This window comes from Marmota monax, unplaced genomic scaffold (genome assembly GCF_021218885.2).
Source record: "Marmota monax isolate L192 unplaced genomic scaffold, Marmota_monax_Labrador192_F-V1.1 WCK01_AAM20220418_F8-fsc00320, whole genome shotgun sequence".
Classification (NCBI taxonomy): Eukaryota; Metazoa; Chordata; class Mammalia; order Rodentia; family Sciuridae; genus Marmota; species Marmota monax.
Genome location: NW_026694783.1, coordinates 297,187 through 310,898, shown reverse-complemented (window position 1 = coordinate 310,898; position 13,712 = coordinate 297,187). Strand labels below are relative to the sequence as shown.

Genomic DNA, 13,712 nt, shown 5'->3' with positions numbered 1-13,712 from the left:
AACCACTGGCGACAGGAGCTGCTCACAAGAGTGTGCCCTCTGGGAGAGGTAAAGAACTTCATTGTTACAGGCCTGGTATGGTGGCACTTTGTGAAATGAGACGTTATCACAAGTCCACTGAACTGTAGGGTACACTCCTGTAGTTCCAGAGGCTCAGGAGGCTCAGGCAAGAGGATATCAAGTTCAAAGCCAGCCTCAGCAACTTAGGCTCTAAGCAATTTAGCAGGATCCCGTCTCAAAATGAAAAATAAAGAGCTAGGGATGTGGCTCAGTGATTAAGTGACCCTGGGTCCAATCCCTGATAACAAAAAACAAACAAAGAGAAGTACGCTGAACTTCTGATTTGCCGGCTTCCCTTCTAGCACCTGGTGTGAGAAATTGCTCAAGACTTCAAAACAGATCTGCACTTCCAGTGCACAGCTCTAGGTGCTTTGCAGGGAGCAAGTGAGGCTTCTCTGGTTGGCCTTTATAAAGACATCAATCTGTGTTCTCTCCATGCCAAACATGTTACAATTATGCCAAAAGACACCAACTAGCAATATTGCCCATATGGAGAAAGAAGGTGCTTAGAATTTACTTTGATTTTAGAAACATTTCATTCTTAAAAAAAAAAAAAAATATATATATATATATATATATATATTTTTTTTTTCTCTCTCTCTTTTTCCTGTTAAAGGTAGTTCTGAATGTTAAAATTTTCCTCCCATAGGGTCAAAAGATATCTAAGTATACAACTGCAAGTGGAAAAATAGTGGACAGAAATCAGGTATTGTCATTTTTCCATTTTTGTTTGTGGGTGAATTTTTAATATAAATGCAGGCTGTAAAGCATTAATGCAAGTCAAAATGTCTCAATGAACAAGTTTCAGCAGTTCAACTTTATAACAGTTATAAATAAAACTTAAAATTTTCTGGGAAAAAAGAAAAAGAATTTCATCCTACTGAAATGTTACCACAGATATTCAGTCTTAGGTAAGAGAAAGCAGTTGGTGGCAGACCAGCATTAATACCTTGCATAGGGGTTGGGGATGTGGCTCAGGCGGTAGTGCGCTCGCCTGGCATGCGTGCGGCCCGGGTTCGATCCTCAGCACCACATACAAACAAAGATGTTGTGTCCGCCAAAAACTTAAAAATAAATATTAAAAAAAAAAATACCTTGCACAACTTAGAAAATTCGGGTAGAATGTTTGAAGACAAAGGAGAACTACTAAGGAATGAGAAATAGAGTGGTTAAGAATCTAGAGAGGGAATAATCTTGGAAGAAGGAGCCAGCTTCTGTAACCGATTTTGCTGATGCTGGGCAAGAGCAGAAGGCTGAGGATCCTGTGCAAAGCTTCAATGAAGGATCACTGTGAGGGAAAAGCAAATTCAGGTCTTTCGCAGACTAAGGAGGCACATAGCAATTTCCCTTTTAGATCAGTTTGCAGCTATAAAGGGCAGCAAACGAAACATTTAAGTGGAAGTCTTTATTTATTAGAATAAAATGTTATGTACTCTCCTGTGACCAAGATTAGGGTTTATATCCTTTGGAGGAAGGGCTCACAAAATATATAAAAATCTAAACTGAAACTTTTGAAAGCTAAGGGTGAACCCTAAGTAGACTATCTACTTTCAGGGCTGTAACCCAGTCTTGTCTTGGTATAGTTCCTGATAGAATAAAAATAATCTTCCACTATGCTCTATGCCTAGCAAAAAAACCCCTGAACTCTATAGTTTTGAAGGGTTCGTTTTGTTTTTGGTACCTAGGATTGAACTCAGGGGCACTCGAACACTGAACCACATCCCCAGCCCTATTTTGTATTTGATTTAGAGACAGGGTCTCACTGAGTTGCTTAGTACCTCACTGTTGCTGAGGCTGGCTTTGTACTGGAGATCCTCCTGCCTCAGCCTCCAGAACCACTAGGATTACAGGCGTGTGCCACAGCACCAGGCTCTGAATCCTCTCTAGAGAAAAACAACGCTGTCTAAAGCTTTCACAGTTTTTATACAAAACTATTCACATTTAACCAAAAATTAATAGACCCACCAAATTATAGGCTCAATGACCCAAAACCAGTAATAAAAGATAAATAAGAGAAATAGCCTCAGAGGTGATTCAGATATTGTAGTTACCCAAAAAAAGGGCTTTAAATTAACTATAATTAACATGTTAAAAAAGATATTGAAGCCAGGCGTGGTGGCACATGCATAAAATCCCAATGGCTTAGGAGGCTGGGGAAGGAGGATCACAAGTTCAAAGCCAGCCTCAGCAACTTAGCAAGGCCCTATCCCTAAATAAAATATAAAAAAGTGCTAGAGATGTGGCCCACTGGTTAAGCACCCCTGGGTTAAATAAAAAATATTGTATCTGAATAATGAATTTATTAGATGTATATAACAGCAGATTAGATACAAGAGAAGATAGGATTAATGAAAGTCAAGGTGGATCAACAGAAAAATATCCAAACTGACGTACAAAGAGAAGAGGATGGAAAACATGGGAAGATACGCTTTAAGAGACAATAACATATGTAAAGAAGCACGTGTTCAATGTAGTCTAGTATATAATGAAGAAAAAAGAAAATCCAAAAGAGCCCTAGAGTTCTATAAGGGATTGTCTAAATCAGTGGTGGTGTCTCTTGTAGAATTCTAATGAATAGAATTCACGTGTTCACATGTGACAGATCTGGGATTGGTGCAGAAGAGAGGTAGAAGCCCCTAGGTTCCATTCCTAGCAACCAAAGGTGGGAAGGTGGGGTGGCACACAGAGAGAGAAAGATTTGACCGACAGATATAAGTAATGACGTAGAAATGGACAAGACACATTATTATATAAAGAAAATTAGATGTGAAATATCAAATTAGGGGCTGTGGTTGTGGCTCAATGGTGGAGCGCTTGCCTCACAACTGAGAGGCCCTGGGCTTGATCCTCAACACCACATAAAATAAACAAATAAAATAAAGGTACTGTGTCCATCTACAACTAAAAAAAAAAAAAAAAAGTATAAAAAAAATCTAACTAGATACTGAAATTATTCCTGTCCTCATGGAACTGTGAAAAAAATTACAATAGGTATAAACAGACACATAAACTTGATTTTTAGTTTTTCATGGCAGGGACCCATGTATGCTAGGCAAGTGATTTTTTTCTAAAGTAGTATATACTTAGAATGAAAATGTTAGGGCAATGGTTTCCCAGGGAGGTGTACCACCATGAAATTATTTCACATAATACATGGACATTTTAAAAACAAACTGAATGGCTATACAATTGTTCTCATTTAGAATTCTGCCATTTTTCTTATGTCAAAGTCAGAGACAAGCAAGATAATATGATTACTAAGGATCCAGAGAACCCAGAATCTCAAAACTTCCTACAATATTTAATGCCCTGAGGAAATTAATGTCTTGTTTATCCTCCACTTTGCTCGGGCACTAAATGGAAATCCAATTTAATATGATCTGGATAATGAAATATAAGATAAAGAAAAGTAAAAGTTACACCCAAAAGAAAATACATGCATTCACTAACACATTTCAAAATTAAAAAAAGAAAAATTCTTTCAGAATGTACCATATGCCAAGGATTATGTGAGGCTTTGGAAGAATAAATGTCCCTTCCTTCTTGGAATTTAATAGTATAACAGGAAAGAAAGACATTAAATAACATGTCAGTCCATTTTTTGCTATTACAACAGAAACTACAGATTGGGTACAGAATAAACAATAGAATTTCATCCAGCTTATGGTGCTAGATGCTCTGAAGTTCAAGATCAAGAATTTGCATCTAGTGAGGGCCTTCTTGCTGAGTCACAACACAGCAGAAGAGCAAGCAAGCGCCCAAGAGACAGAGAGAGCTCACTTTTACAACTAACCCACTCCCATGATAAGGTAGTAATCCACTCGTGAGGCTGGAGCCCCCATAAGCCAACTGACTACTGAAGGTTCCACTTTCCATTACCACCACAGTGACAATTAAACTTTGACATGAGTATTTTTAATTTTATTTTTAGTTGTAGATGGACACAGTACCTTTACTTTAGTTATTTTTATGTGGTGCTAAGGATCGAACCCAGGGCCTCACTTGTGCTAGGCAAAGCGCTCTACCACTGAGCTCCAACCCCAGTCCCTTGTCACGAGTTTTGGAGGGGACATTCAAACCATAGCACCACACAATGATAAGATTGCTGGTGTGATCAGAGCTAAAAAGAAGTACACAGAGCTCTGGGGACATACACAGGACCTAGGAAGAGTGTCAGGAAAGGCTTCTCCAGGAAGTGATGCCTGAAATTATTATTATCCAAGGGGTAAACCTGAGTTAGCTTCGGCGATGGGACAGGTAAGGTCGAAGACAGAACATCCCAGCAATCCAGTGAGATGAAACCAAACTGGGTAAGGCCTACCTATGGGTGAAGAGGACAGAGCAACTGTGGGGGACAAAGGCCCAATGGCTAGCATGAGCAGGGCAAGGGGAGACGAGATAGGAACAAAGTTGGAGAAGCAGCAGAAGTCTATTGTAGGAACCTAAGGCACTTTGACTTCATTAATGTTGTAATGTACTCTTTATTTTAAATTTGAATAATGTTGCTTCACTTTCACTATACTCATTTTGATCAGCTATCTGATCAAAAACGGATTAAACTACAAGGACAGTTATTTACCTTAATCATCTAATAGTCTGGAGGTAGACAGCCCCAGCTTTGGGATGGCAACTCAGTAGCAGACGCCCCTTTCCACCTTCTCACTCTCGATCCTCAGCATCAGCCATGTCTCCCACATACGGTCAGTCAGAAGATGGCTGAAGCAGTTCCAAACATGACATCCTGACAAAGGCAGTAAAGAACTAGAAATTCCCGTGGTTTTTTCAAGAATGAGAGGAAATTTTTTCCAGAGGTCCTTCCACTAGATCATTTGGATCCCAACAGTGAGAAACGGGTTACATGCTAATGCCCTATATTTCAAAGAGACTCAGAAGCAGTGTCTGGAATCTGTCTGACTCCATTTCAAGAGATGGTGTCTACTTGGCAACAAGGTGAGTGCACAGATGGCTAGTAAATGTTTAGTCAAATGTTCGTACACAAAAAAATCATGAAGCTTTCTTTCATAATACAACTAAATAAAGTTAAAAACAGGTGAGTCTTTGTTCAGGCCAAACCGAAAGTTGTTTAGACTAAGCTGCCTACAGCCTTTTCTTTCTTTCTTGTCATAAACTCTGAAAGAAATGCTGTCTGTCAAGAAAATGACCCCTGACCCCAGTGCTCCCACTCTTGGCACATGAGTTCTGCTTTTGAAAAATGAAACCCGAGCAGAGATCCCAAGCCAAGCTTTTTCATTCCTGCCTTGCTGTGTTTGGCATGAGGTACACAGACTGGAAATGACACCCCCTGGACTGCTGAAAGGGACTCTACAGCCTTCCCTTTGGGAGTTCTGCCAGAGGATCACAAAGGAAAACCAACTAGGCCTCAGATGAGCATCACTCAGAGTGGCTAGTCAAGAACGAAGGAATGCCGTGAGATGAACTCCTGAAGTAGAGGGCGGGACTCCACGGCCACGTGCCTGTCTCGCAGCGCCTTACCCCAGCATCCTGGACGGCACGTATAGCAATCTCGGATATCCCATGGAGCCTTGTAGCGATCACCTCTAGTACCCATCCTGCCTTTCACCAAGAGTTTTCCAAGTGCTCACCACCCTCAGGATCTACAAGAGTCACTCATGTTGAATGAGCCTGGGGCAAGTCCTCTGGAATGATTAGAGTGGGAGATATTTGTCACTGCTGTGGGAAGGAATATTCAGCAGGTTGGCCTCTTGGGGGATTTTCTGATTTTCCTTTCTCCCACAAGGAAATTCAGAAAACATACATTTTTTTAATTGGGATAAAAACATATAATGTAAGATCTACCACCTTAACTATTTTTATAAGTGAATACTTTAGTAGTATTAAGAATTTCCAGGGGCTGGGGATGTGGCTCAAGCGGCAGCGCACTCGCCTGGCATGTGTGCGGCCCGGGTTCGATCCTCAGCACCACATACAAACAAAGATGTTGTGTCCGCCGATAAATAAATAATAAATATTAAAAAATTAAAAAAAAAAAAAAAGAAAGAAAGAATTTCCAGTGGCTCGGAAGTCTAAGGCAGGAGGATCGCAAGTTCAAAACCGACCTCAGCACCTTAGGGCCCTAAGCAACTTAGGGAGATCCTGACTCAAACTATAAAAAGGGCTGGGGACTGGCTCAGTGGTTACCTGCCCCTGGGTTCAATCCCCAATACAAAAAAAAAAAAAAAAAAAAATCGTGATCTAGAATATATGACAGACTTTAACTATTTAATAATAAGAGAACAAGCAATAAAAACATCCAATAACATGTGGGCTAATTCAGAATGTCAGATTCAAACTGACATTCACCAATGAAGTCATACAAATAAACAAACAAATGAAAAGATATTCAGCGTCATTGATCATTAAGGACGTGAAAGTCAAAACCACAGTGAGATTAAAATGGCTTTAAACCAAAAACACCAAGTGCTGGCAAGGACATGGGGTCACTGCAGCTCTCAGGCACAGCTGGCAAGAATGCAAAAAAGGGCACTTCAAAAACCGGTGGCAGTTTCCTGTGATTAAATACATACCTACAATCTGACATTCTCACTCCCATATAATTACACAGGAGAATGGCGACATGATTCTATCCATGGTCACTAAAAGTAGAGAGATCCTAGAATCCATTCCCTGGTGAATAGATGGGTAGATTATAGTACATCAATATGTACCATGAAAATTATTTCTCAGTAAAGAGAATGAACTACTGATACAGGCAAGGACACAGATGAATCTCAACTATGTTATGCTAATGAGCAAAAATCAGACGCAAAAGCTACAGATTTTATTTCTTTGATATATTGGGGCAAACAAAACTATAAGGACAATTTGGAGTGGAAAAGGCAATTAGGTTAATAGGGCAGTTTTGTGATGAAATATTCTGTATCTTGAATGTAATGAGATATGTAACTCTGTCCAGTTTCCCAGCACTGTAAAACTAAATAAATCTAATTTCTACTGTAAAAAAAAAAGGTGATCTATTTAATGAGAAACATTAAATGATAATAATGATGATGAAAGAAAATTTATTAAGAAACTAAATGATTGAAATGTAGGGAAAAAACTAAGAGAGCCAAAACCTCTTAGGTGATGACACCCAGAAAATGGGGAGTATCCACAGTTAATGTATTTTATCAGTAATAGTAAAATAAAAAAAAGCTTCAAAAGACTGCTAAAACATTGTTTAAAATGAAATGAGTTTTAATTCTATAGTACAATTAATTTGTAGCAATTTTCTTGTTTTTGGTAATGGGGGTTGAAGCCAGTGGCACTTTACCTCTGAGCTACATCCTAGGTCCTTTTTATTTTGACAGCATCTTGTTAAGTTGCTGAGGCTGGGCTCCAACTTGTTATCTTTTCTCACCACCATGCAAGTAGCTAATAAAATACCTAATAAGCAGATATTGTGACACTCAATACCCTTCTCCCTTGCCACCATCTATTCCATAAGACAGAAAAGCTAAATGCTCGCTCTCTTAGCTTTCTAGATGTGGGCAGGGAGCCCAGTGAGTAGAAACTTGATAGAGAGAATAAATGGGGCAGTAGTAAAGCTTTTCCTTTCCTAGAAAACAAAACAAAACAAAAAGCAGGAATCAACAGATGATATATCACTCCCCTTTCTCCCTGTCTAAGGCTGAAGGCAATAAACTGGAGGGAAAGACTGAGAAGCACAAAGATGGAACTCTGATATGGCTGAGACACTGAACTAACTTGTTATGTGTGTAAGAAAAGATATTTTTTTAAGAGGTGGATGTGGTGGCCCCCACCTGTAATTTCAGTGACTCAGGAGGCTGAGGCAAGAGATTCCAAGTTCAAGGTCAGCCAGGGCAATTCAGCAAGGCACTGTCTCAAAATAAAAGGGCTGGGGATGGAGCTTAGTGGTAAAAGCACCCTTGGATCCAATCCCTAGTACCACAAAAGGAAACAACATAAGCAAAACAACTTTTTTTTTTTTTTGGACGGACAATGTCTTTATTTTATTTGTTTATTTTTATGTGATGCTAGGGATGGAACCCAGTGCCTCATGCGTGCTAGGCAAGAGCTCTACCACTGAGCTCAACCCCAGCCCAAGTAAAACAACTTTTTTATGGCACTGTTAAATCATGCTATATGTTACTTGCATGTTACTGAGGTAATATGATTTTCCATAAATAGTTTCCAAATTTAAGTCTTTTTCCTACCCTCTGCTATTAACCAAAGGAACAAGCTAGTAGTACAGTAGATCAATATTTCCTACAGAATAAAAGAGGGAAAGTAACCAAGGAAGACTGATTCAAGACAATGTGTTCACATTGGTATTTTACTAGTCTAACAAAAATTTATTATTATTATTACTTTGTACCAGGGAGTAAACTCAGGGGAGCTTAATCACTGAGCCAGATCCCTAGCCCTTTTTATTTTTTTATTTTAAGACAGGGTCTTGCTAAGTTGTTTTTTTTTTTTTTTTTTAGAGAGAGAGAGAGAGAGAGAATTTTAATATTTATTTTTTTTAGTTATCAGCGGACACAGTATCTTTGTTTGTATGGTGCTAAGGATCGAACCCAGGCCGTACGCATGCCAGACGAGCGCGCTACCGCTTGAGCCACATCCCCAGCCTGTTGCTAAGTTGTTTAGAGTCTCATTACATCACTGAGGCTGGCCTTGAACTTTCGATCCTTCTGCCTCAGCCTCCTGAGCCACTGGGATTACAGTCATGTACCACCATGCCTAGCTTAACAGAAATTTTTGTGCAAAAGATTTACAATTCATTACTTATCTACTTTAGCTGTACCTAGTCCAACATAAGAGCATTGTGAGAAGAGCATCTGTGGCCTGAAAAGTTCCAGGCATTTGAGAAACGTTAGTTATTTTCTTCTTCTCTCTTTAATTATAAAAAGGATATAAGGCTGTCCAAGAACATTTGTACTATATTGCATTTTCAACATTCACACAGTAAGACAAGACAAAATAAGAAATTATCCCCATTCTCCTTTGGCAACTAAAAAGATCTTTTTGAAAATATTTTATGCCCACAAAAGGAAACCTATCTGACAACAGCAGAGACTGTATTTGTTATCAGCTAATAAATCATGAGCTAATAACCAGAGAAAGACAACCTGATCACCTTACTCTGACAGCCCAATTCTCTTACTAATTCAAGGGCTGTGAACAAGGACTGTTGTCTAAATGTTTAGACATAATTACTCTGGCCAAATTGGGATTATTTGAGCATCAAAACGAAAATGATTTCTTAAAAACCATGCTGAAATAAATAAAGCTAAAACCATGCTAAAATAAATAAAGTAGAGCAGGGAAAAAAAGCTCTTACCAAAAAAAAAAAAAAAGTTTAAACCTGGGGAAGAAATTATAGAAATAGAAATAAATGTAATTTAAGTAGAAACAAATATAAAATTATTTCACAGTAATAATCCAGGCCACGGACACTGATAGCACTAGATGAAAAATTATTAGAGGGCTGGGCTTGTGGCTCAGAGGTAGAGTGCTTGCCTGGCATGCGTGAGGCACTGGGTTCCATCCTCAGCAGCACATGAAAATAAAGATATTGTGTCCACTTACAATTAAAAAACTAATATTAAAAGAAAAACTTTAGATGACCAGATATTCACTCACTCTCAAGTTCTTACCCTTGATAATGTATTCATTACAAAGGAGAAAGGATGCCTTTATAAGAAAAAAAGACTTCTGACAGCCCGTGCCATCTGTTGAGGTACACTAACAAGGATACAATACCTTTCATTTGATCCCCACACCCACCCCCCAGTTCTGGGGACTGAATCCAGGACCTCACATGTGCCAATGCTCCACCATTTAACTACATTCCCAGTCCATTTTATCAAGTCAGGGTTTTGCTAAATTGCCTAAGCTGGCTTTGAATTTGCAATCCTCCTGCCTCAACCTCCCCAGTTGCTGGGATTGCAAGTATTCATTACCATATTCAGCCTATTTGATATTCTTGCCCAGATATTTAATCTGAATGAAGAAAAAACAAGACAAATCCAAATTCATGACCATCCCTGGCAAGGAGGTTAACTAACAGGGACCTTAAAAGCTAACACTTATCAGCTACTGTAGTTTGGATCTGGAATACCCTGCAAAGGCCCATGTGCTTGGTCCTCAGGTTGGTGTTACTAGAAGGTGGTGGAACTTTAAGAGGTAGGGCCTGGTGAAAGGAAGTTAGGTCATGAGCGTGTGCTCTTGAAAGGGATGCTGGAAATCTGGCTCCTTCCTATCTTTTCTTTCTTTGTTTTCCTGTTGCCATGAGGTGAACAGGCCTTCTCTGCTGCACATTCATACCATGAGATCCCACCATAGGTCCAAAACAGCAGGGCTAATCAACCATGAACTGAAATCTCTGACACCGTGAGGCAAAATAAACCTTTTCTCCTTTCAAGTTGATTTATCTCAGGTACTTGTTATAGCAGCAGAAAGCTAACTAGTAAACCAGCTGACAGCATAAACCAAACCCCCTAGTCACCAGCTGGTATTAACCATTAGACATATGAGCAAACAACTGTGCAAATTATTCTACCCTCCAGCCTATAAGTCTCTCAGATATCAGATGGCAGAGATAAAATATCTCCCCATACCACGTCTGAATTCCTAACCCAAATAAAATGAGATATTACACTATAATTATTGTTTCAAGTCACTATGGTTTACAGTAACATCTATTATTATGCAATAATAGATAACTAATACAGGCTCTAATAAAGCAGAAATCTCAAATTCCTCAACAGTACCTACCTCACAGGCTTGTTGGGAACATTAAAGAAGCTAAGAGAACGTTCGGAATAATGTGCTAAATGAACAGCAGCTAGTAAACAACTTCAGTTAGGATAGTTAGAACACGATAGAGAAATAAAGTACTCTGAAGAATACAAAGGAAAGGTATTTTGATTTAGTCCTAGAGATCAGAGGAGGTTTCCTAGATTCAGTGGAGAATTGATTTAATTGGGTTAAGAAAGCAACAAAGGTATTTCCAGCTGAGAAAACAGATTAGGCAAAGGTACAGAAGCACTGAACAGCATGGTTCATGTTAAAAAACAAACAAACAATTAAGTCTGGTACTGGTAGAATAGAAGAAAAACAGGAGGTGACAGGAAACAAGGCTGTAGAGGTTGGGAGGATCCCAAAACATAGAGGGTCACCTTACATATGAAGTTATGTGCTCCATAACAGGGAAGTGATACAGGTTTTAAAATTTAGGTGCAAAATTCTGCAAAGGCAATATGGAACTAGATTTAACAATGGTAACACCATGGGTCTGTGAGTCTTTAGTATACAGTAATTATGGGAATCATGAGAGGACTTGAGGATGACCACAGAGACTTATAGATCAATAGTTCTCAGTGAGGGACAATTTATCCCCAGGGAGGTTTCTGTTGTCTTAACTGGAACAGAAGGTGGGGAGTAATTAATGTTATACAAGAAGGGGCCAAAGATACTGCTAAACATCCTATACAATACGCAGGAGAGTCCCGCACAATGAAGAATTATCCCATTCAAAATTTCAGTAGTCCTGAAGTTGAGAAATCCTGTAGAATAAGGAAAAGCAGAATAAAGGAAAACCAATACTTTAAAGTACTCACAAGCAGAGTCAAGGCTGGGAGTGTAGCTCAGAGGTAAAGCCCACGCTCAGCATGCGCCAAGTCATGGGTTTACTCCTTAGCACCATGAATAACAATAATAAGAAAAGTCAACAAAGAAGTAAATCAAGAAAATGCACTATCACAGAAGTCAGAGCAGTAGAGGACTTCAAGGGGAAGGAAAAGACCCCAAAAGATTAATCCAGTGAACACGATAAACATTTAAAGTATCTAATGGGTCTGCAATTAGAAGGTAACAAGGATTTTAGTTGAAATAAACTATGACAGTTAAAGGAATAATGGGAGGTGAAAAAGTATACAAAGTAAATGTGGATGTCTCTTAAGAGACTTTATTGGAAAGGGCAGCAACTGGGCATCAACTAGAGCAGTAATTGATGCTCAATCCTGGCTATAAGAAGAGTACTCTCAGGAACTCCTGAGAATCATCACCCAAGGGTCCCTGGGAATGGCACCCCATATCAGTATTTTTAAAAATATCCTCAGTGACATTAACGCATGGCCAGGTTTGAAAATTACAAAACTGAAGACTAAAAAGGGTAGCTGAGGAGTGAAAAGCGGGAAAAGTAAGCAGGAAAGGGAAAAAGGATGAAACACAACCCCAGAAGAAACAGGCAGGAAACAGGTCAGGGCTGTGGGCTGTGGGCTGTGGGCTGGCCTTGAAAAAAAGAAAGGACACCTCATTTCAGGAGACTGTCAGGAGAAATGAATGTTGACAGAGAAGCTGGACATGGAGGTTTGAGGAGTTCAGCCTAAGGCCCCAGTTTTCAGACCATGGAAGATAAGTCAGCTGCTGAGAATCAGCTAGTGGACAGGAAATCCAGAAAGGGAAATTTGGTGATGTGCCTCTCCTCTAGCACTGCGTAAGCACCCCCTACTAGAGGAGCAGTGGAAAGTGAACCGCAGCATTGATCAACGGGGATTCAGTGGGTGGGAGAGGAAAAAAGGGTGTAAAGGAGAGGTTCCACAATGCAGGTCCAACAGGCAGAGAAAGAAACACAATTTATAAGCAGTTTAACTAACACAGTAGATTTACCACTGGGTACCACAAGCTATTAAAATAGTCTAAGATTTAATGAGGCTTGTCCTCTCAATCCTACTAAATCAGATTTCCTATATCTTGTATTTGTCCTAAAAAGGAATGTCTGCAGTTAAACGAAATGTACAAAACACAAGGTGAACCTGACACACGTTGGAGAGCCATGTGACGGAGCAGGTGTCCAGAAGGCAGGGACGGGAGGGCTGCAGGTGGGGAACACCACTGTTCAACAGGTCTTTCTCAAATGACCGACATGTTCTGTAACCTGGGCTATCAAATTCGGTGACTACTAGTGCTACATGTGACCAATGAGTCCTTGAAGTGTGACTAGTAGGAATGACGAATGTTTGATTTTATTAACTCTCCATTAATTTAAATTTAAACAGATATGGCCATGTATGGCTAGTGGCTACTGTGTTAGCACACCACTAGATCACACAACCTCAGGTCAAGTCCTTGGATCCACCACTAGCTATTACCTTATTTCTCTGAGTCTTAAGACTTTTCTTATATAAAATGAAAATAGCAACAGCACTTATTATCTTTATACAGATTAAATGTTATAAAGCAGATAAAGTATGAAACACTGTCCTGGGAACAGCTTAAAATTGATGTTTGTTATTCTACTTCTAAATGGTATCCGTGAAATTAAGGAACACCATCTGTTTTCTTTCCATTGTATCCCTAGTGCCTAGTATACTGCCCCATACACGAAAGACATTCAACAGACATTTGTTGCATATTATTTCAGTCCCTAAGACTTTACATTAATTCTTATTAAATTTCACATTAAGGGCTAGGGACATAGCTCAGTTAGTAGAGTGCTTATATTTGCATGCACAAGGCCCTGGGTTCAATCCCCAGTACCACACACACACAAATCATATTAATAAGCCCATTGTTCCAATCTGTTGAGCTCTAGAACAGATCTCTGAATCTTTTTAAAAAATATTTATTTTTTAGTTATAATCGTACACAATATCTTTATTTTATTT

The 13,712-nt window shown here is 39.3% G+C and overlaps 1 protein-coding gene across 2 annotated transcripts in view; it reads right to left on the bottom strand.

Annotated features, from left to right (window-relative positions):
* The window catches only part of Rnf115 (ring finger protein 115), a 91,511-nt gene that overhangs the window by 21,496 nt on the left and 56,303 nt on the right, over positions 1 to 13,712 (bottom strand). The gene's annotated exons all lie outside the window — the stretch shown is intronic.